Source organism: Ailuropoda melanoleuca, chromosome 7, assembly GCF_002007445.2.
Source record: "Ailuropoda melanoleuca isolate Jingjing chromosome 7, ASM200744v2, whole genome shotgun sequence".
Lineage (NCBI taxonomy): Eukaryota > Metazoa > Chordata > Mammalia > Carnivora > Ursidae > Ailuropoda > Ailuropoda melanoleuca.
This window is the reverse complement of record NC_048224.1, coordinates 119,611,049-119,634,662: the sequence shown is the minus strand read 5'-3', so window position 1 is coordinate 119,634,662 and position 23,614 is coordinate 119,611,049. Positions and strand designations below refer to the sequence as shown.

The following is a 23,614-nucleotide window of genomic DNA, read 5'->3' as shown; positions in this document are numbered from 1 at the left end:
GGGTTTCTTGTTGAATGACTGGACGGATAGAGGGATTGAATTCTGAAATGGAGGAAAAGGTTTGTGTTTCTTCTCAAACACTTTGGGTTTCAGATGACAGTGAGAATCGAGGTGGAGAGGCCAAGGCATTTGTTTTAGATGTGTGGCAAGTAATCGGATTCTTCTAGAATATTTCTCAACATTGTTAAGTATAGGTATGGAAGAGGGATGAGGTCATAGAAAATGCACAAGTTTGAGAAAAAAGTGGAAAAGCATTTTGTAGTAACCATACTTACATTTGAAACATCTAAAAAAGCAAAAAGAAAGCTTTTTAATTTTTTAATCTCTCATCTTCTTTTAAATTTAGCAGAGTCCTTCCTTGCACTGTTAAACACAAATCAAGGAATCAAGCTCTTGACTAATGTTGCAGTTTGACAAACTTTCATGAAGAAAAGCACATGAAAGTCATCTAGAAGACTCATTTATTAGCTAAACTTGCCAAGACAACTACCACAAAAAAACAAAACAAAACAAAACAAAACCCTGTCATGTGCTAAAAAGTATTCAGAACAATGGCTTTAACCTTTGCAGAATGGGTCATTTTATTTTATTTTTGAGAAACAGAAAGAAGTATAACTATTAGATAAAAAGGAAAGTAATTTTTCTAAATGAGATGTAATTTTCAAAACATCTTTTGAGAAGATAGGAATAGCAACCTTTAATTATGACTGGGATTTGTACAGAAATACTGGTACACCAATTTCATCAAAAGCAGATGTTCCACTTTCAGTGTTTCTCCAAAAGGAGGACGATGACAATAGCAACTTAGTAGCAAAAATAATAGGAAATGTAATATCTTACTAATACTCACTTTACTCAGAGGCAGATCTTGCCGTGGGGAAATCTGCTTTTGCTTAAACTAAGCCTGATTGCTGTAATAGTTTGCTAATTTTGCTTTCCTTGAAGTCATTCCAGCAACTTAAATTCTTACAAAATGATGCTGTCGTTTTCCTCTCTTGTTACTTCCCCACTCACAGTGATGCTTTTGCACTTTGTTCTAAGTATCCTAGATGGATCTCTGACAAATACATTAGGTATGCATCCCACGCATCGGATTATCATCAATTCCAGATTTACCTGGGCATCAATTTTCTAGTTTCAAGATTTGAAGGTTATATCTTGCTTTTCTTTAATTCTTCCCAGTTTGCATTAGTTCTCAACAGCCAGTTAGAGGTCATAGGAACTCATTTGAGTTGCTTTTCTAAATTGCTCTATCATTTACTTCTAAAAGGAATTTGATGTGTAGAGCAAAGTCCCCCCAAAAATATAAAAAAGATTCTTTTGTTGTAATCAGAATCTGTTTTCTTTCTTGTCTTTGCCACCTGTCTTTTAATCACCTCGCTGCTCATTTGCAACAAATGATGAAAAGCTAAATTAATGAAAGCAAGTTTAATAAAAACATTTTTATATAACAACTCAATTGAAGGAACGAGATGCCTTACCTCTATTCCTATACTTAAAAACATGAAAAAAGAAGAATAGCAAGCTTAGTACATTGTCAACCATCATAAAAAAGAACAGACAACACAAACATTGAGTGTATTTGACACATAATATAAAAAGTGATGAAAAAATAGGTTATATTTTAAATCTACAATGATTAGAAAAATTTGAATAAATAAGTTATTTTGAATTTTAATTACATCTCACATCATGCCAATAACTTTACATAGCTTGATGATACAGTTAAGGAAATTTCGATATTTAATTTTTTGAAGAGGAGTCATTGATTTATGAGAGATTTTTATTAACACCAAACTTTAAGAAGTTTAGTTTACAGTAAGAAGTCAGTGCTTTTATGATGATGGTAAGAGCTGGGTTAACTATACAATGTATTATCAACCAGCAAAGTTTTGAAAATCTAACAGGTTTTAGGAAGAAAATATTACTACAAAGTATTTATGTCTTGAATGACTTTATTTTATATTGATTAGCTCATAACACATTTGGTAAACAAAACTATCACCAAAAATGTACTTTTCTTTCTGCATGTCCACACTCTGTCTGACTAGTGAGCGACCGAACAGGCCATATGTCAGAGAGAAGTGTTGGCTACATTTCTAAATAAGGGCCATGTAGAGAGAGAGTTGTGGCCCCAGATAATTTTATGGATGTAGCTAAGTTTTAAAGTGGGACTACTAGAAAAGACCATGGAAGAAATTGTTTTACAAAGGAGAATTCTACCAAACCCACCATGGCTTATTTTAATGCAACATTAATACTAAGACAATTAAAAAATGAAATGAAAATGGGTAACTGCTAAATTGTACAGTCCAGAACATTTCAACAGGTGTACAATGGGGATTCTCCTGGCCAAGCCTGGATTTGTATGCACTCAGCAATCAGATAGAGAATGGTGTATTTACATCAGGGTATAAAGCCAGAGAAGAAATGTTTATATTGTCTAAAGTGTAAACTTTTGTTATAAGTGAGTAAATGAAGGAGTAAATAAATATTTCATTGGAAATATTCCTAACCATGACAAGTAAACAAAAGTTCTATACATTAAGACATAATTTTCAAGGTTTTAGTCTGCAAGGTGGTATTTTTCTTAAATGAGCATTTAAGTTTTTCTATTTTTTTGATTCTTTAAAAGACAATTACACATAATTTCATAATCAAAATTCAAGAAATAGTAAATGGCCTAAAAACTTGTATTATTAAAACAACGTCTCAATGTTTATCTTGCACTAATGGGAAAAAGTTGAATTTCAATAAAATATTTTTATAAATGGTTAAATATATTGAAATATATTGAAATCACAGTATTTCATTTGATTTATTTCAGTAAATTCAATAATCTATCTTCTTTTATTGTATATGATTTAATTTATTTTAAAAGGCACTTTATTTTTCCCTCTCACTTATACACTCAAAGTGTGTGTCACTTTTGATTACTAGCTATCAAGGAAATTTATGTGAGGAATTTATGTAAGGAAAATTGTCCTAGCTACAAGATCAATGCTTATAGTAGACTCATCTTCCACCTTTTCCAATTGAAGAGTGATAGCATGTGTGTTCTTTGCAGTTGTTGCGTGCATATACTGATTGTAATTAGTGCACTGAGTTTTTATGTATTATCCATTGCCCATCTTATTTAATGATTATCAAATGCTTAAAGTAAAAAATTAAATTCTAAGTGTAATGTTTGTCCTGTTACATTCTCTGAAAAATTAGCTTTCTGGCACCATTTGATTTTAAAACAGCAGTTCAATTAATTTTTATTTAATACATCTCAAAATATTTATAAGAATAATCTACACTAAGTACTTCTGCTTTTGTTTGGAATTAAATACATTTTATTTTAAAAGGAAAACACTTGTAGACAACCTGTAAAACACAGAATTACAAGATCAAAATCAGTATAAATTTACTATGCATAAAACACTAATAATATTCTGTGTAGATCATATTTATAGGTAAAAAGTTATCATAATTTCTTGTACTATGTTTCTAACTCAAAATTCATGTAAAATAACTTAATAAACTTCATGTAAAGAATTAATCTGCCACATCACTTTTAAAGTCTCATTATTCTGAAATTGATAATTTGTTGAACAAATTCCTCCAAATTTATTCAAGATACTTGTATTTCTTTGCTACAGTAATTAACATTAAGATGAGAAAATCTTTAAAATTAAGCTTTTGTCAACATTGTATTTATATTTTCACAATATGTTCTTAAAATTGTACATATAAGAATGTGCAAACTACTGTCTTTGTTAATGCTGGAATTTCTGTTTCAATGGCTGTATATGAGCATAGACCTTCCCTGAACTGCCCCCAGCATTTCAGATCTCGTAATGTAATAGAAAGAAGAAATAATGTCTCTATTGTTTATTTTACTTTTTTTGAAAAACCAAGTTTAAAATTGCTTCATATATTTTTTGGGGGGAATGGCTTATTCATATAATTTATATGTTTTATTACTGGTAAGCTCATTTTTCACTGATTTGAAGAAATTCTTTGCCTCAAGGAAACACATATTTTATCTTTAATGTAGGTTGCAATCAAATATTTTTTTTTAAAGACTTTATTCCAGAGAGAGAGAGCGCGTGCATGAGCGGGGGAGAGACAGATGGAGAGAATCTCAAGCAGGGCTTGATCCCTTAACCCGAGAGGAAACCAAGTCAGATGCTCAACCAACTAAGACACCCAGGTGCCCCTGCAATCAAGTGTTTTATGAGCTGCCTTTAAATTTAGTTCACCACTTCTCAGACACAGAGAAATATCTTTTATTTATATATAGTTTATCTTCTTCTTGCTATTTGCGTTTGGAGTCATGCTTAGAAAAATTAGAGCAATACTTATTTGTCTCTCTGTTATTTTAATGATTTTACATTTAAAACTTAGGTCATCTCCAATTTGAAATTTGTTCTGGTATATCTGCTGCATCTGTTTTACTAGATTTAGAGCCACTCCTGGAATTCTTGAGTCCACAAACTGCTAATTTCTGTAATATACTCGCATACAATTTTCCATAGGTCATTCCAATTTAGAAAGCTCTCTATACATTGTACAAGTAAATTCTTCAAAAACATTCAAGCCACTGACTATTATATATAACCTGTTTCATATTTTTACATCACAGCTGATGTACTCAAGCTTTGCATGATATAGAATACAAATGGAAAGCCACACAGAGGGAGAAAATATGACACTTTTTTACATCCACTGTTTTGAAATCAATTTAGGGAATGTCTGCAACCAGGCAGATACTCATTTCTATGAAGAGGGTGAACAGGACGGAGACTCTAGAAAAGAGTACTTAGGGGTGTGTAAGCATCTGTCTATGAAATCTCAGTGTTCATCTCTTGAAGTTATTCATAATGCTGATCTGACAGAAAGCAAAAATGTTGAAATAGTAGCCTTTCAGACCATTACATAAAGATACATTTTCATGGCATGAAGCACCTGTCAAACCAAATATGATATATACTAATCTTTTAAAACCATTTAAATGACCTCATAAAAGATGATTTTAAATAATTTCAAATATTTATGTTAAAGTCGATATGAGGCTAAATGTATTATTCTGATTATTATAAATATGATATAAAATTAATTCATGTTTTCCGCTGATTTTCTGTGGAAACATTAAAAAACAATCCCTTAGGCTCATTTCATTTCTGGTTGTCTTTTCTCTGTAACTTAGTAACATCTGTCAGTGGAGATTCCCCAAGGAAGACAAGCCACTTCCCAATCCTGAGTCATTCACCTAGGCAACCCTGGGCTGCAGGTGGGCAATGTCCTCCAAAGTGGGATTTGATTGTGCTGCCTTTTACAGATGATTTCCATAAGCCTGCACTCCCTCAAAACACAGTTTATCCTTCAAATTTGCACTAGCCTAACTCAAAGCCAGATTTCTGCTGGCTCTTTTCTCCTAGAATCCACATCCTTCCAGCAGCTACCGGAAGCTCCCCTGTTTTGTTTTAGTCATCCCCTGTGTGGGGCTAGAGGAACCAGGAGATAGATACATACATTTTTTAAATGCTTTATCTTTTTAAGGTTTTAATTTATTTATTTGACACAGAGAGAGAGAGAGAGCACAAGTAGGCAAGCAGCAGGCAGAACAAGAGAGAAGCAGGCTCTCTGCCGAGCAGAGAGCCCAAGGTGGGCTTGACTCCAGGACCTTGGGATCATGACCTGAGACAAAGGCAGACACTTAACCCACTGAGCCACCCAGGTGCCCCGGAACCAGGGTATATTTGCATATATATATATATATGTATATATATATATATATACACACACACACACACATTTTTATGAGCATATATATACACATATAAAATAAGCATTTATAATTATTCTCGTTCTGTGGGATTCTTATGTCTGGATGAAGGATCCTCCAACTACCAGTCAACGATATGACGACCAAGAGCTTGAGCCTAAGATGAACAATTAAACTTGTATTTAGTGAATTTCCCACAGACCTCATGAAGTTAGTATAAAAGGGAGAAGAAACACAATTCTATGCCACTTTTCTTGCATTCAGGGGCACTTGCTTGATATTTATTTTTATTAGTATAGAAGCCTCTTCACACTATTATCAATCCTTAAATTAGGACCCATGTCATATAGCGTGCCCTGGCTCTTTTTTGTTCTCTCAAACTTAATTTATTACCCAATCTTACAATTACTTTCCTAATCACTTTCACTTCCCTTAGTGTGCTTCCCTTCCCTCTTCCTTCTCTCATCTTTTTTTCAAAAATGGGAGGCCATGTGCAGTAATTACAGATGGTCCTTGATTTTCCAGAGTATTGAAAGAGAGGCCTATGCGTCCAGGAATATAAAAATATGCACGTTAGTTGATACCTTTAGCTTTCTATTTAGTTGCCCTCTTTTACCTGTAGGGATTGAATCCTGACCCATACTTGTGAAGTGTAGTTTGGAGAAGCCTCTGGCTGTCAGGCACGCCCTTCCACAGCACTAGCCATCACTCCCCACATGACCCCCACAACCAGTGAGGTGGGGATCACAATGCAAACTGAGGAGTCAGGCTACTGTTTAAAAACCTATGTTGGTTTTTCAGGTCCAGCGACAGGCACTTAAGAAGAGGGGAAGCTGCCCTCTGCACACCAGACTAGAGCAGGATGCCTTGCAGCGGCTGAGGGCACGGCAGCCGAGGACTCAGGCCCCCTGCCAGTCAGGCTCGGGGCGGCTTTGCCTTCCCAGGCCCTGGGCCTTCATTTCTAGGATTCTTTATCTAAGGCCTTGGGTAGAAGCCCTCTTCAGGAACCTCTGGTGTGGCCTCGTTATGAAGAAAAGAGGGGGGAAATCTTTTTAAGATTGTATTTATTTATTTGACAGAGAAAGAGAGAGAGCTCAAGCAGGGGGAGCAGCAGAGGGAGAGGGAGAAGCAAACTCCCTGCCAGGCAGGGAGCCCGATGTGGGGCTCGATCCCAGGATGCTGGGATCATGATCTGCGCTGAAGGCAGCCACTTAATGAACTGAGCCACCCAGGTGCCCCAAGAGGTGGAAAACCTTGAAGCCATTCTCCTTCCCCCCCTTCCTCAGCACCCAGTACCCTTCTATTCCTAGCTCTTCCCTTGCCCTCCTCACTTCCCCCACTCGGGCACCCACAAGCTGCTGAAGGCTTTTGTTCAGGACTACCTCAACAGTGGGAGGACTCCTACATCCACACTGACCCACGTGACCCTCAACCTTTATGCCGTTTGGTGGAGAAAAACGGAACAGGGGAGTAAGCACTTCCTCTGGTTTTCGATGGTTGTTTACACCATGGCAGTAATTAAAGGTTGAACTGTTTCATTTTTGACTTGTTGCATTAATTGGCTTCCCCAACACCTGGTAGTTCTGTTCTCTCTTTCCCACATCAGTTGAGCTCCTGACATAAACATCCATCACTTTGAGGATGAAATACCAACACATTAAACACAGGGATCAACAGAAGCAATTGACCCTGCTGCCAAACGTCTTTAGTTGTATAGTACTCGGCACCATGTATTGCTGATTCCCTTAGATTCCTAACATGCACTTGAGCCCTCTGTTACTATACCCATGGCCGTGGCAGCGTGAGTGTTCTCATACAACTGAAACCTACCAGCATTCCATCTTCTTTCCCTTCTTATTAGTATTCTATTTCTTCTTCCTTTGGAAGGAAAAAATATAATCATTGCCAATTCCCTTGGCAATTGACCTTATGCCAAAAAACATTTAGTTCATATATAATCTGGTGATGTATGTCATGGAAGCTGAGGGAAGAGAGTCAGTGCTATAAAAGAATTAATATAAACATATTTCTCTAGTCGATTGGGAGCATTCGAAGTGAAAGACATGTTTGTTTAACTGCAGACCATGACCAGTAATGAGAGTTTAGGTAAATGATTTAGGAAAGCTCTTGGTATACATACGAATATGACATTAATTTTTTTTTTTTTTTTGAGAGAGAAAGAGTATTCCTGCAAGCTGGGAGTTGGGGGTGGGAGATGGCAGAGAGAAGGGGAGACAGAGAATCCTGAGGTCATGACCTGAGCCGAGCTGGAGGTTTAACTGACTGAGCCACTAAGGTGCCCTGAATATGACATAAAATTTAAAGCATATATATTTTTAAATCTGGTCAAATACCGATTTCTCTCATACAGGAGTTCAATAAACTTTATCAAATTTTAATTATGGTATAATTATCTCTATACTATATCTACAGAAAAATATTCACAAGATTATAAATTTTAGTTACATAGGTTATTTTTCTTAATCTCATATTACATGTAAAATTAATGAAATATTTAAATGTAGATTTATATTGCTTTGATCGCTTAATCCAATAAAAATGATAAAATCATTAAAAAGTAGGTTTCTAGTTTTTTTTTTTTTTAAAGATTTTATTTATTTATTCGACAGAGATAGAGACAGCCAGGGAGAGAGGGAACACAAGCAGGGGGAGTGGGAGAGGAAGAAGCAGGCTCACAGTGAAGGAGCCTGATGTGGGGCTCGAACCCATAACGCTGGGATCACGCCCTGAGCTGAAGGCAGATGCTTAACCGCTGTGCCACCCAGGCGCCCCTAGGTTTCTAGTTTTGAAATGATTTTGTTGTACAACAAATATATATATTTCTAAGTATATATATTTCTAAGTGCATATTAGAAATTTATATATTTTGTATTTGATCATGAAATCTATTTGGAGAAAATTACTCATTAAACTCTTTTACTGTGATTTATAAGTTATTACTTGCAATGATGGCAGCAAAATAAAATATGAAATTGTGCCAGAGACAAATGATAAATTCTAAATTCTGGTTGGTCCGCTCGTATGATTTTGTTTGAAATCTTTTACTTAACTACTTTGTTAATGATTTGGAAAAGTAGTTTTTAAGTTAAATTCAGTTTATGGTAAAATAAAATACATCAAGAAAGCCAGAAGATATTACATTGTAAAATGAAAAGAAATCATTAGAGTGATGAGCGGGAAAATATATTTGAAGAACAAAAGAGTACGAGTATATGTAATTTTGCTTCTAATTAGAAAAGATAGTGTATTGTTTATGTTTTGATATTTTAACTTGCATTAGTTTTTAGGAAACTGTATATAAAATATATACATATATATAACAAGGATCAATAATATATAGATACAGATATTTGAGATCCTTGTTATTTTGTTCTTATATCAAGTCATAGAAAAAATTTCTTTGCCCTGCATTCTTTTTCTTTTTTTTTTTATGTGAATTAGAGGTAGAATATTGTTTTTCAGGAGAATCTTACTTTTTGCTGTTCGTTTCATTGTTTCAATTTTGGAAGAAAAGAAGAAGGGTTTTAAATTATTAAGACTGGAGCCATTTTCAGAGAGTTACTAAGGTCGTTACAGGAAGAACAGACTCCATAGAGAGAAAGAGAAAACGAAAATGGGTGGTAGAAGAGAAAATTGGGGAGAGCACCTGAGTGCAGAACATAAAACAGTACAGCCTGATGCAAGCCCAGTAGGTTATTCTAGGGGAATCTGATGGTGTTCTAGAAGGTAATGAAGAAGACAAAGTCATCTGTTCACCTAATCAGACAAGTGACAGGTGTGGGAAGAGACAGACAAGTCATGACAGAATATATAAATACTTCATGTAAATTCTGGTAGCTTAAAAAACTGGCTAAGAGGAAAGAAACACGATGTAGAAAATGATATTAAAAATAAAGAAAATTTCTTGAAGTTTTAAAGAAAGAAAACCACAAATATTACCTAACAGCAGGTAGTAAATTATGAAACTTGTTTCCTTTCAGAGGCTGGTTCAAATCAAACATTCAAGATAAAATGTAAAGGTTTGGAAACCTTCAATATGATGATTCTCTAACAGATTCAGGAAAACTTCAATGTTTTCTTTGACAATTCATTCCCTTTTTAGAGGCACAAATACCTCCTAGCAAGATTGGGAATTATTTGGAAATACAAGACCAAGATGTTTTCACGTTCTTGTTTTTATGACTGTCTTACGTGATGCAGAAATGTACCAAGCAATGTACAGATTACTGAAATCCCTATGGAGTAAAAAGCAATTAAGCTGAACATTTAATTTTAAATCATGAATATTTAAATCACTAAAAATATCTGACTTTTTTTTTTACATTTTCAGCCAACCTTATAGTCTTGAATAAAATATACTTATTTGAACAAGTTCAGATTTTAAGAGCTTTGAAATGTATGAAACTGTCCTTCATAAAGTTATCTGATAAAGAAAATATTCACATTCTCAAAATTTGTCCTTCTGGCATTTAAATAATATTATCAAGGAGTCTAGTGGTAGTATACAGAAGACGATGACACATGGTTGGTGATGCTCTGTGTGTACCCCACACACTTTGTCCTGGGTTTAACAAGTAATCAGATACTTTTTTGAATATCTTAAAATGTGTGCATTTTATGATTAATTCAAGTAGAATCAGATTAGGTTATCTTGGAAACAACTCTTTATCTCTTCCTTTATAGTAAATGTGTGTACTAAAAAAAGTCCCGATAGACTAGAGTATAATGTTAATATAATTAAAGTCGTGAGTTTCATCTCCATTGTAGTTAAATTTCCATTGTTCAATAGCCATAGACAGAAATTACAACGTCAGTGTCACATGGCGCAGATTACTTCTACCTTATGCCCTTGATCACAAAGAGAACACTGATGACACAGGAAAGAGCCATATAAATTTATACAGTCTTGGGAGAAAATATTTTTTGGCATAATCTTCATTGGCAGTTCATCAATTGTATTGCTTTCATCTATATAAAATGGAATTTTATGTTTCAGAAAAGTAGCAATTTAAAGTAAACAATCATGTAGGCAGGATGATAAAAACAAAATAAAATTTGACATCAATATAATGAAGCACTTAAAAGTAGAACATTTGAGGCAGGCAGATGTGGGTTTCATCATTGGCTTTGTCAATTAATTTCTTTGTGAACTTGAGAGAATGATTTACTGTCTCCAAGTTGTTTAATGGTAAATGAGGATAATAATAGCTCTTTTTGTTATTGGGTTGTATTCTTATTTAATAGTTACAACTGCATAGTGAATGTAAATGCTTAGAATGGTGTTTGGCACTTGGCACTCATCACTTATTAACAAAATTAGTACTTACGTTCAAAAGTGATTTAAATGTTTTCAAATTTATTTGTATGCACTTTCAAAGAAGCACAGTACCATTTAATAAAGACAAGAAATATAGATATCGATACAATAATTATTATTATAAGTTGTGTTGATACTTTAATAGACACTAAGATCCTCACCAGATAGAGATTTTAAGATTGGAACCCCTGTTTAGTTGTTAATTTCTAAACCATGCAGTGCAGAGTAATTAAAATATATTTTATCATAAAATGTTATAAATATACTTTAAAAATTAAAGAAGGCATTAGTGCTGTGATTTTATGGTGCGCTATAACTTAGAATGACGTTCAATTCCTAACTTGCTGTCTTCATACCCCTGAATAATACTAACCAATTTCTGACAACTGTTCGAAGGTATCGAATGGATGACAACCTTATTAACAAAACTTTTACCTAATACAAATCACCCTTCTTGATTTTGGAGATCTTATTTTTAATACGATGCCACAGAGAAATTGAAGATGATTGAGTGGCTTGTCAAGAAGCTCCTCCGGTACCACCTTTTCTAATTTTCTTCCTTCTTTTTTTAACCCTTTCAGTTTGAGTTAATGCCTAATTTTTAAAGAGAACTGATGAGGTATTTTGTCATGTAATCTTTTCAAGGAGCAGCTCTCAGTATATAACGATTTGATTGTGACATGTAAAGGACATATATGTCTCAAAATCGCTTACCAAGCAATGTAGAAATATAAGGACAAACCACAGTAAATTAAATAAGGAATTAATGGGGTATAGATTGTAAATGGAAATACATATATTTTCCTAATAAACACAGGCCTTTTTTTCTAACTTATTTTGTGTATGTATGTGTGATAATAATGCACTATTTGCAGATTTAATTATTTTGATTCTGTTTAGTTATGGGCATTTAACTGGTCTTTATTCTTCTTTAAAAATTTTTAAATTTCTTTTCACTTATAAATGAGCTTTATATATCTGAGACACTGTTTTCCCTATATCTTCTAATGTTTTTCAAATCAGTTTAATTAATAACTCAATTATAGTAAAGAGTTATACTGTTCCTGACACTTTAGGTATTGCCTGGTAGAATTTTACTCTGCTTTTTTTTTTCCTTCATTTTGGCTTATTGACTTGGTGTTTCATCATAGAATATTTGTCTTCAAATGTGAAAATTCCATTGTATACCTCTTACAGATGCTTTAGTAGTCTTTTAAGTAGTATAATCACCAACTCCAAAAAGCAGACTACTCTATATCTTCCAACAACCTCTATTTCCTTCCTTATTGTAAGATTTTTATTTCAAAAACAAAACAAATTAAAAGAAAATTTGTTATCTCACTTATGGAGTGACTCTTTACTAGTGACCATGATATAGTAGAATCATTATGAGGTTTACAGCCAAATAGCTTTAGTTTGCGCATGACCTTCTTTTTTCCAGCTGTTTAACTTCTTGAATGCTCAATTCTCTTTTACAAAACAAAGAGAGCAGATAAATGTCCAGGTGTTTTTGTAAGAATAAAATGAAATAATTTTGCAAAACATTTAGCTTGTTTTGTGGTGTATGAGAACTGTTCAACACCTGTTAAATCACTTACCTATATGATATGAACAGCTCTTTAATAAATTTGCTTAATTTTTTAAGAAAAATGCATTCTTAAAATTGTGATACAGTTCTACCACTCTGTCATCATCTACAGGTCAAACTAAATTAAAATATCTTGGCATGTAAGGTCTGTTACTTTTGCATAACATCATTCAATGTTTTGTGTGATACATGGATAATATTCTATAAACATATAATATAAAAATAAATAACTTTGAATTGCTTCCATTTTTTAATTTCAAAATATCATATGGGAAACATCAAAATGGAATTTATGTTAAATAACCAAGTAGGAAATTGGTAGGTGAGCACAGATATATGGATGTGACTTCAATTAAAGTTAGCCTAGACCATCCAGGACCATGTAGAGGTCAGGCAGCTCAAAACAGATTCTATTCTTTCACTGTATTTGATTGTGACATCCATTTCTGCAAGAGTATTTTAAAATTTGAAGATTTTAAACAATATAGTACAAGAAAAAACTAAAAAAAAAGCCTTTTAAGGGAATTCTAAAAACAGAAATTAAAATAATTCAATAGATAGAAAAGTGATTAGACACTGAAATGATTATATGCTTTTTTGGCCTGGAAATAAAGGGGCTAGAAGAATATTATTGATGTTTCCAAAATTAAAAAAAATTAAAAAAAGAAAGATAGACAGACAGAAAGAAAGATAGATTACAATCATAAAAAATACAAAGTTATGAAAGCCCAAAACTTCTAAGATTTGCTATTTGTTCAAGTCGCATGTAGCTCAGAAGACAACTATTCCACAAAGTTCCTTTTTCCTTCTTCTCTCTCCTTTTTCCTTTATACCTAGTAGATTAGGTTCCCATGTTATTAACAACAACAACAACAGCAACAACAACAACAACAAAGTTTTTTCCTTATGTCTAGCCTACTATTATTATGCAAGCTTCTAGGGTCTGAAATTGCTATTGATTTCTTTTTCCTAGTTCCTAATATACTATCTGACACATTGCATGAACCAAATAATGTTCATGAAAAAAACAGATACAGTCATAAATGCACGAGCAATCCTTCTGGCAACAAGAATTAAAAGGCATCCAAATTGGCAAGGAAGAAGTCAAACTTTCCTATTTGTAGATGACATGATACTCTAGGTAGCAAACCTGAAAGACTCCACCAAAAATTGCTAGAACTGACACATGAATTCAGTAAAGTCACAGGATACAAAATCAACCCACAGAAATCTGCTGCATTTCTAAACACCAATAATGAAGGAGCAGAAAGAGAAATCAAGGAATCTATCCCATTTACAATTGCACCAAAAACTGTAAGATACTTAGGAATAAACCTAACCAAAGAGATAAAAGATCTGTATTCTGAAAACATTTATGAAAAAAATTGAAGATGACAGAAAGAAATGGAAAGACATCCCATACTCATGGACTGGAAGAACGTACTGTTAAAATGTCTATACTATCCAAAGCAATCTACACATTTAATGCAATCCTTGTCAAAATATCACCAGCATTTTTCACAAAGGTAGAACAAAATCCTTAAATTTGTATGGAACCACAAAAGACCCCAAATGGCCAAAGCAAACATGGATAAAGGAAAAAAAAAAAAAAAGCAAAGATGGAAGCATCATAATTCCAGACTTCAAGTTATATTACAAAACTGTAGTGATCAAGACAGTGTGGTAGTGACACAAAAACAGACATATGTATCAGTGGAACAGAATAGAAAACCCAGAAATTGGGATGCCTTGTGTGGCTCAGTCAGTTAAGCGTCCAACTCTTGATCTCAGCTCAGGTCTTGATCTCAGGGTTGTGAGTTCAAGACCCACATTGGGCTCCACAGTGGGCATGAAGCCTACTTAAAAAAAAAGAAAAGAAAAAAGAAAAGTAAACCCAGAAACGGACTCACACTATTTGGCCAACTAGTCTTTGACAAAGCAGGAAAGAATATCCAATGGAAAAAAAGTCTGTTCAACAAATGGTGTTGGGAAAATTGGACAGCAGCATGCAAAAGAATGAAACTGAACCACTGTCTTGCACCATACACAAAAATAAATTCAAAATGGATGAAAGACCTAAATGTGAGACAGGAAGCCATTAAAATCCTAGAGGCAAACACAGGCAATAACCTCTTTGATATCGGCCATAGCAACTTCTTATAGATGTGTCTCCTGAGGCAAGGGAAACAAAAGGACTTGACTTCACCAAGATGAAAAGCTTCTGCACAGTGAAGGAAACAATCAACAAACTAACAGGCAACCTTCAAAATGGGAGAAGGGAGAAGATATTTGCAAATGACGTACGTGATAAAGGGTCAGTATCCAAAATATGTAAAGAATTTAGGAAACTCAACACCCAAAAAATGAATAATCCAATTAAAAATGGACAGAAGACATGAATAGACACTTTTCAAAGAAGACATACAGTTGACTAACAGACACATGAAAAGATGCTCAACATCACTTATCAGCAATGAAATATAAATTGAAACTACAATGAGATATTACCTCACATCTGTCAGAATGGCTAAAATTAACAACACAGGAAACAACAAGTGTTGGCGAGGATGCAGAAAAAGTGGAACCCTCTTACATTGTTGGTGGGAATGCAAACTGGTGCAGCCATTCTGGAAAACACTATGGAGGTTCTTCAAAAAGTTAAAAATAGAGCTACCCTATGACCCAGCAATTGCACTACCAGGTATTTACCCAAAGTATACGAAAATACTGATTGGAAGGGGCATATGCACCCCAATAACAGCATTATCAACAATAGCTAAATTATCGAAAGAGCCTAAATGTCCATCAGCTGATGAATGGATAAAGAAGTGGTGTATATATACAATGGAATATTACTTGGCCATCAAAAAGAATGAAATCTTGCCATCTGCAATGATGTGGATGGAGCTAGAGAGTATGACGCTAAGCAAAATAAGTCAGTCAGGGAAAGAGAAATACCATATGATTTCATTCATATGTAGAATGTAAGGAACAAAGCAGATGAACATGGTGGGTGTGGGGGTGGGGGAAGAGAGGGAAACCGTAAAACAGACTCTTAAATACAGAGAAAATAATGAGGGTTGCTGGAGAAGAAGGGGGCGGGGGGATGGGTTGAATGGGTGATGGGTATTCAGGAGGGCACTTGTTGTGATGAGCACTGGGCATTGTATTTAAGTGATGAATCGCTAAGTTCTACACCTGAAACCAGTGTTACACTGTATGCTAACTAACTGGAATTTAAGTAAAAAGTTGAAGGAAAAAAAAGCTACTATATCAGAAGTACTCAGAAGTTGTTATAGGGATTGCACGGACAACTAAACAGATACTGCTCTGGAACAGCCATTGGCTACAATGGACTAATTAGTCTGACAAATGGATTTCACTTTTTTCTTTTTTTCTTTTTTTTGTTTTGAGAGAGAGAGAGTGTGTGCACCTATGTGGGGTGGGGAGGGGCAGCGAGAGAGGGAGAGAGAGAGAGAATCTTAAGCAGATTTACGACCCTGGGATCATGACCTGAGTTGAAATCAAGAGTGGGATGCTTAACTGACTGAGCCAGGTGCCCTGATTACACTCTTCTAAATAGTTTGTTTTGGACCTGTCTTATAGATTACAGAGTATTAAAATATCTGAAATAAATTTGTTTTTCTTAGAAAAATGACACTCTAATTTTATAATAACTAAAATAAATACTTCAGATTGAAGTTACTAACATAATTGGAGGGACATGCAGATATACTCATGTTACTGTGAGTATTAGTGCTAAGATGTTAGAAATACTGGTGCTATAGTTCTACACAGAAGACTAATGTTGGACTAACATGATTTTCTGGAGATATTCCAAGTCACTCACCTAATTCAACAGAGGTAGTCAAACGAAGGATGCCATTTCTTGAAGTTTTCAAAGGATTTGGTAAGCGAAGGAAGATTGGATACTTGACCTAATATACTATAAAATTATCTTATGTGATTTTATCATTCTAATCAAATTGGTGAAGAAAGCTATAGCATGATTTTTCTATTTTTCAGTACTTCAGTTCATTGTGGAAATAGATCATATGTAGTATAATAAACAATTTAAAATTCAATATAGTCCTTAATCCAACTATAGAGAAAAAAGTATACTTTTGCCAGGTAAGAAAGATAAAAGAGGATATGATATTCCTGCATATAACCATATAATTAATCCCAAAGTCAAAACTAAAAGAACAAATCAAAACAGAGCTAGTGATACTGCATTAGAAAACATCTGAAACAAAGTAGCTGTTTCAAGTATTGGTATAAGCAAAGCAACAGGAAATACCTGCCATTTCAATAAATTAGAAAAAAAATCTGAATGGTGATATAATGTTTAAATTAGTTTATCAGAGGAATACTCTATTCAGAGTTTCCAGAACTGGAAGATTTTATCTGGAATAAATGCAGCCTGAGATTAGTATTGGATTAAATCATCTGAAAACCAAGAATCTTCATCATAGTGTTTCTTTTCCTCTGTTATTTGAATCCTAATGAGTATGTTATAATAAGAAATGAGTCCCAGCTCAAATGGGTGTGAGTGGCATAATGGCAGTGTGTCCTTTCTTCTAGGTACTTTCGAGGCTGAGTCAGGATTTATTTTTTCTCTCTGAGCATAAGTTCATTGTCTTACAGGTGATACATCCACGGCTGCTTCTGACCAACTGCTGCTCACAGCAATTTCTTTTTCCTAATAGGGATGTAGTTATGCTTATCCTTGAACATTTTTTTTCTGCTTGGCATTTAGCCCAGAAAGAAACTCTTTATTTTCCTAGATGCTCTTGACCTCCAAAGTCAGGTGACCCTCCTAAAAATTTCTCAAATCCTACATATATATCCATTCTCTTGCCTTTCTCCAGATTCCTCACTCAGCCTCTGAACTACTCTGAAACGCTCCCTGCACTCTTGAATGTTGTCCTGCCTAAGAGATTCCTGCCCTGCAATAGTTCCTCCATTCCCCCTTTCCTAACCTCTTTCACCTCAACTTATCTCAAATTTACCATGCTCCTCAAGTCTCCGTTTAATCATAGCCGTGAATTTAGGATTCGGCCTAACATTATGCTCAGGCATAGGGGATATAAAGGTGAATCAAGCATAGTGCTGTCCTGGGAAATGTCGTGTTCTAGCATGGAAACATGCCAGAAAGCCATTATTATTAGAAAGGACGGACAAAATCATTGTAAGAGATAGACATCAGATTTAATGATGCACATGAAACGGACCCAATTTGAATATGATGTTTAGAGAGTGGTGAATTGTAAGGAAGGACTTCCTGCCTAAGGTCGGAACAAGAAGAGAAAGATGGCATTCTAGGGAAAGGGGCACTATCACAAAAGGCAGGAGGCAATACATTAATGCTGTTGGAGAGTATGTGGAGAAGTGAGGCAAGAGCCTGCATGATGAAAATCTTACTTACCGTCTTAAAGACCTTAGCATTTTTTCCCACAGGAAAGGGCGATATGTCAGAAAGTTTTTTAATCATGGGAATGACACCATCAGATTTACAATTTATACAAATTACTCTGATAAAAGTGTGGAAGAATGACTGGAGGACAGTATTATATCAAAATGCAAAAAATAAAATAATAATTGATGACCTTGGACTCTTATCTTACATACCAATAACAAAAACAAGCAAAAGACCTCAAAATGGCTTATAGACCAAAAGGTAAGAGCTCAAACAATAAAACTTGTAGAAGAAAACTTGTAGGGGGAAATCTTCATGGTATTGGATATGGCAAAGATTTCTTGGATCTGATACCAAAAGCACAGACAACAAAAGAAAATATAAAGTGGAGTGGATCAAAATTAAACATTTTAGGGCATCATAGGACACCATCAGCGAGGTACAAAGGCAACTCATGAAATGGGAGAAAATATTTGCAGAACATATATCTAGTAAGAGATTATTATCTAGAATATACAAAGAACTTCTGCAATTCAGCAATTCAAAAAACCCTATTAAAAATAGGTAAAGCACTTGAATAGACATTTCTGTAAAGAAAATATAAATGTGACCAATATACCTGTGAAAATATGTTCAACATCAGGAACATTAGGGGAATGCAAATCAAAATCACAATGATAGACCCCTTTATATCCATTAAGATGGTTACCATCCAAAACAAAAACAAAAATAAAAGATAACAAATGTCAGTGAGGATGCAGATAAATCGGAAGCTTTGCACACTGCTGATTAGGATGAAAAATGGTGTAGCTGATAGGAAATCAGAACAGCATTTCTGCAAGAAATTAAAAGTAGAACTGCATATGATCCAGCAATCCCACTTCTGGGCATGTATCTAAAATAATTGAAAACAGGGACTCAAACAAATATTTGTACATCTATGTTCATTCCAGCGTTATTCACCATAGCCAAGAGGTAGAAACAAACCATGTATCTACCAATAGATGAATGGGTAAGCAAAACATGTCATACACACACACACACACACACACACACACACACACACACGCTGGAGTATTATTTAGCCTTAAAAAGGAAGGAAATTCTGACACACACTACAGCATGGAGAAACTACGAAGAGCTTAGTCTCAGTGAAGTAAACCAGTCACAAAAGGACAACTACTACATGAATCTACTTATATGAAGTACCTAGGGTAGTCAAATTCATAAAGACAGAAAGTAGAATGGTGGTTGTAGGGGGCTATCAGGAATTACAACAGAGGGTTACTGTTTAATGGGTATAGAGTTTAAGTTTGGGAAGATGAAAAATGTTCTGGAGATGCATGGTGGTGTGGTTGTACAGCAACGTGACTTCTTAATGCCAGTGACTTGTATACTTAAAAGAGGTTAAATGGTAAGTTATATAGTATGCATATTTGCCACAAAAAAAAAGCAAATGTATTGCTATAAATTTGAATATCATCAAAGATAAAAGAGCGTGATTTGAAAAATATCCAAAAAATAAAATGGCAGCATATGAAGAAAGAGAGGGATAAACAAACCTCTAGGATGGGTTGATTCTACTTTACTGGCCTCCTTGTACATTTGCAGCAGTGGTAGACTACAACATACCAGAGAAGGGACATGGAGTTCTCTTTCACGTGGCAAGAGCTGCCGACCAGATGCATTAGAACGAAGGCGGTGGGATGGGGGTTCTCCAAATCATCTCAAGTTTTAAGAAGTCCCCTAAATGACTCAAAACCTTCAGAACAATAAAACTGGAGAGAAAAGAAAGATTAGAAGCATGAATTTAGACATCTGGAGTACACCAACATTAACGGGAAGAGAGACAAGTGAGATTCAATATGGAGATAGAAAAAGTGACCCAACAGATGTATAAGGAATCATAAGAGGTAGCTGGAAGCGCACCAGACACATTCATGAAAAAAGGGAGCAATTAATCGTGTCAAATGCAGCAGGGAATTTCACTAGATGAAAACCATGTATAGTGGGTTTAAAAAAAAATAGGCTATTACTAGTCACATTAGCAGGGGCATTGTCAAAAAACAGCTATAGAATCATAAATCCAATTGACCTGGGTTGAGGGAAAAATCAAATCAATGGACAAGAATTAAGAAGATAATGGCAGATGATGGTTTAAAAATAAGGTTTAATTAAAAGGAGAAGAGAGAGACAATAGCTAGAGGAGTCATTAGATAAAATACAGCTTTAAAAATTCATATACATAGGATGTGAGCATATTTATAGACTGCAATTAGAAATCCAGCAGAGAGAGTAAAAAGATACATAGAAGAGAAAGGAGTAGAGAGATGAAACATTGATCTTACGGCCAAGGAACACGGCACTCTTGACCTTGACCTGGAGGTGTCTAGTTAAACAAATATCTCTCCCGGATTTCCAAATCCTGGACAGTGTATGCACCGAGTCACGAATTTCTTCAGGCAAAAATAAAAACATTTCAGCTCATAATCATTTTCTTTCCCAGGAAACTATGACAACACGTACATTGTGCTTCAGATTTTAGGTAGATGTTCCAGAAATTCAAAATCTAAACGTTGTTAATCAATCCAGAGTTTGCGGTCTTTTCTGCCTCCGTTTGAGGCTCCAATACAAGCCTGGGAAAATTTATATTCCATTTTTAATTTTGCTTCCTCACTCAGGATGCGTGCCTCGGGACACATCTATCCACGCACCAAGGAAGGAAATGTTGCATATGTGGCTCTGCTCCGTGAGGAGTTAAAATGGGGCCAGCTAGCCAGAGCACAGCGATTCTATCTGTATCGCCTACAAGAAATCATCAGGTCTTTGCAGGGATGGCTTCATTTTCAGGTGCTGAATCCTGGTCCTACTGTCATTTTGTTTGTAAGACACGAGTTGCACAAGAGATTAAACAATGCTTCAGGGGTAATAGAAATGTGAAGGAGCAGCACCCTGCAAGGGAAATCTCACCTCTAGCTCTACAAACAAATCCTGCCGCTATATGTATCTTCCTGTTCAGGAAGGTAGCAGTTAAAGTTAGGACCTATCCAACTTAGACTATAAAATGTGTTCTTGGAAATTAGTTTTTGAAAATTTGATACAGGAAGTCCATATATTACTAGAAAAACATGGATTATGTTACGTGAACTCTTCTGTGGAATGAAACCATTAAATCCGTTAAGTCCAGCAGGAACACTGAAGGAATCGTGCTAACCCAAGGTTGTATGTTCACATTTTTGACAGCCTTCGAGAAGTTTAGAAATAATGTCTCCCATATGAAACATGGGAATCCTGCTCAGGCTAATGTAACTGGAGTACTGGTAGGTTCAGGTAATTAAGCTAATTACTAAGAGGAGGAAAATGAAATATACATTTTCTGGAAGGATCCACACACAGGAAAGCAACACAGTGGTTTATCAAAGTGGCCCCTATGCCAAACATGTTCACTGTATTTTCCACTCACTGGAAAATGCTGATCTTTTAATCTGCCTTTCTCCATTATAAAGAAAGTACATGCAAAAAGTAGCTATGTGTTTCTAACAGCAGTTAAGACCATAAGCATCTCTGATGGGTATTTTTACAAGCCGCTGTACTTATCTACAACTCACAATGATGGCATTTTTCAGTTAATAGTTAACGATTTAAAAACTACAAAAATAACACATAAAAATATTCACCATTCTTTATTCTCTCTTTTTGGTAGAATTATACAAACCCAGTAAGATTCAAAGGCAATTTTAAAAGCTGATCAGCAAATAAGAATACTACTAACATCAAAATTTGTAATCATAAAAACGTATTTCAAAAACATTTCACCCTCTTGTGTCAAAAATTGNTTCAAAGGCAATTTTAAAAGCTGATCAGCAAATAAGAATACTACTAACATCAAAATTTGTAATCATAAAAACATATTTCAAAAACATTTCACCCTCTTGTGTCAAAAATTGCCATCCAATTCACTTATATTTTACTAGTCTCTTTCCTTCACCCGCTATATTTATTAATTAAAAAATATTTCCTGGGGCGCCTGGGTGGCACAGCGGTTAAGTGTCTGCCTTCGGCTCAGGGCATGATCCCAACATTATGGGATCGAGCCCCACATCAGGCTCTTCTGCTATGAGCCTGCTTCTTCCTCTCCCACTCCCCCTGCTTGNGTTCCCTCTCTCGCTGGCTGTCTCTATCTCTGTCAAATAAATAAATAAAATCTTTAAAAAAAAAAAATTGCCATCCAATTCACTTATATTTTACTAGTCTCTTTCCTTCACCCTCTATATTTATTAATTAAAAAATATTTCCTGGGGCGCCTGGGTGGCACAGCGGTTAAGTGTCTGCCTTCGGCTCAGGGCGTGATCCCAACATTATGGGATCGAGCCCCACATCAGGCTCTTCTGCTATGAGCCTGCTTCTTCCTCTCCCACTCCCCCTGCTTGTGTTCCCTCTCTCGCTGGCTGCCTGTATCTCTGTCAAATAAATAAATGAAATCTTTAAAAAAAAAAATATTTCCTGAGGCTCCTTGGTGGCTCAGTGTGTTAAGTGTCAGACCTCAGCTCAGGTCATGATCCCAGAGTCCTGGAATAGAGAGCCCCACACATTGGGGTCCCTGCTCAGAGGGGAGTCTGCTTGTCCCTCTCCCTCTCCTTCAGCCTCTCCCCCCTTTCTGCTTGTGCTCTCTCTCTCTCTCAAATAAATAAATAAAATTGTAAAAAAAATAATTCCTGATTAACTTGTCCTTTGTGCCAGATTCTTATCTGAGGGCTGAGGATATAAGAGAGACCAACAAATGCTTTCTGTTCATGCAGTTTAAGTTCTGGCAAATGCGTTCTATTGTCTAAACTTTCCAATACACTGTCTTTGTGAAATGCTTTCTCATTTCCTTTTCCACTGTCTCTTTTTCTCTCTCTCTCCTCTCTCTCTTTCTCTCTCTCTCTCTTTTTTTTTTTTTTTGTTGTTTGTTTCACACTTGGGTTACTGAAATACCTACCCAAGCAGTGTTCTTTTCTCCAATGCTTCTCATTTCTTAGCCAGTTTGCCCTCTTCTGCAAGACTTATTTTCCTAAATAAAAATCTGAATTATGTCAGAACCCTGCTCAAAATCTTTTCATTGCTCATTGTTGTCTGGAAATTCCCCAACATTGCTTCAAGGCTCTTCACTTTTTAAAAATAATTTGATTTTCCAGAATGTTCTGCAAATCACACCACTACACTAATATTAACACTAATACTAATAGTAATGTTGAAATACCTACTCTCAGGTCTGCCCCTGGGATTGTCCATGCTTTGACTGTTATTATACATCAGAATTTCCTACTCTTTCCTGTCAAAATCTTAACTTATTTCTGAAGTGTTTGAGGACACCACCTGTTCCAGGATACAATGTAGTGTATCTTCCCCCTTTGTATTCTCACAAACTACCTCTTTCCTTTCCATAAGAGATCTCACGGTTATCTTTTTACCTATCTATTTTTCTACATATTTTTAGGTTTTAGCATGCATGGA

The 23,614-nt window shown here is 35.2% G+C and overlaps 1 pseudogene; it reads left to right on the top strand.

Moving 5' to 3' along the window:
• LOC100468932 overlaps window positions 1–21,058 on the top strand; it is a 59,268-nt pseudogene extending 38,210 nt beyond the window's left edge.
• Window positions 21,059–23,614: the final 2,556 nt, after the last annotated feature.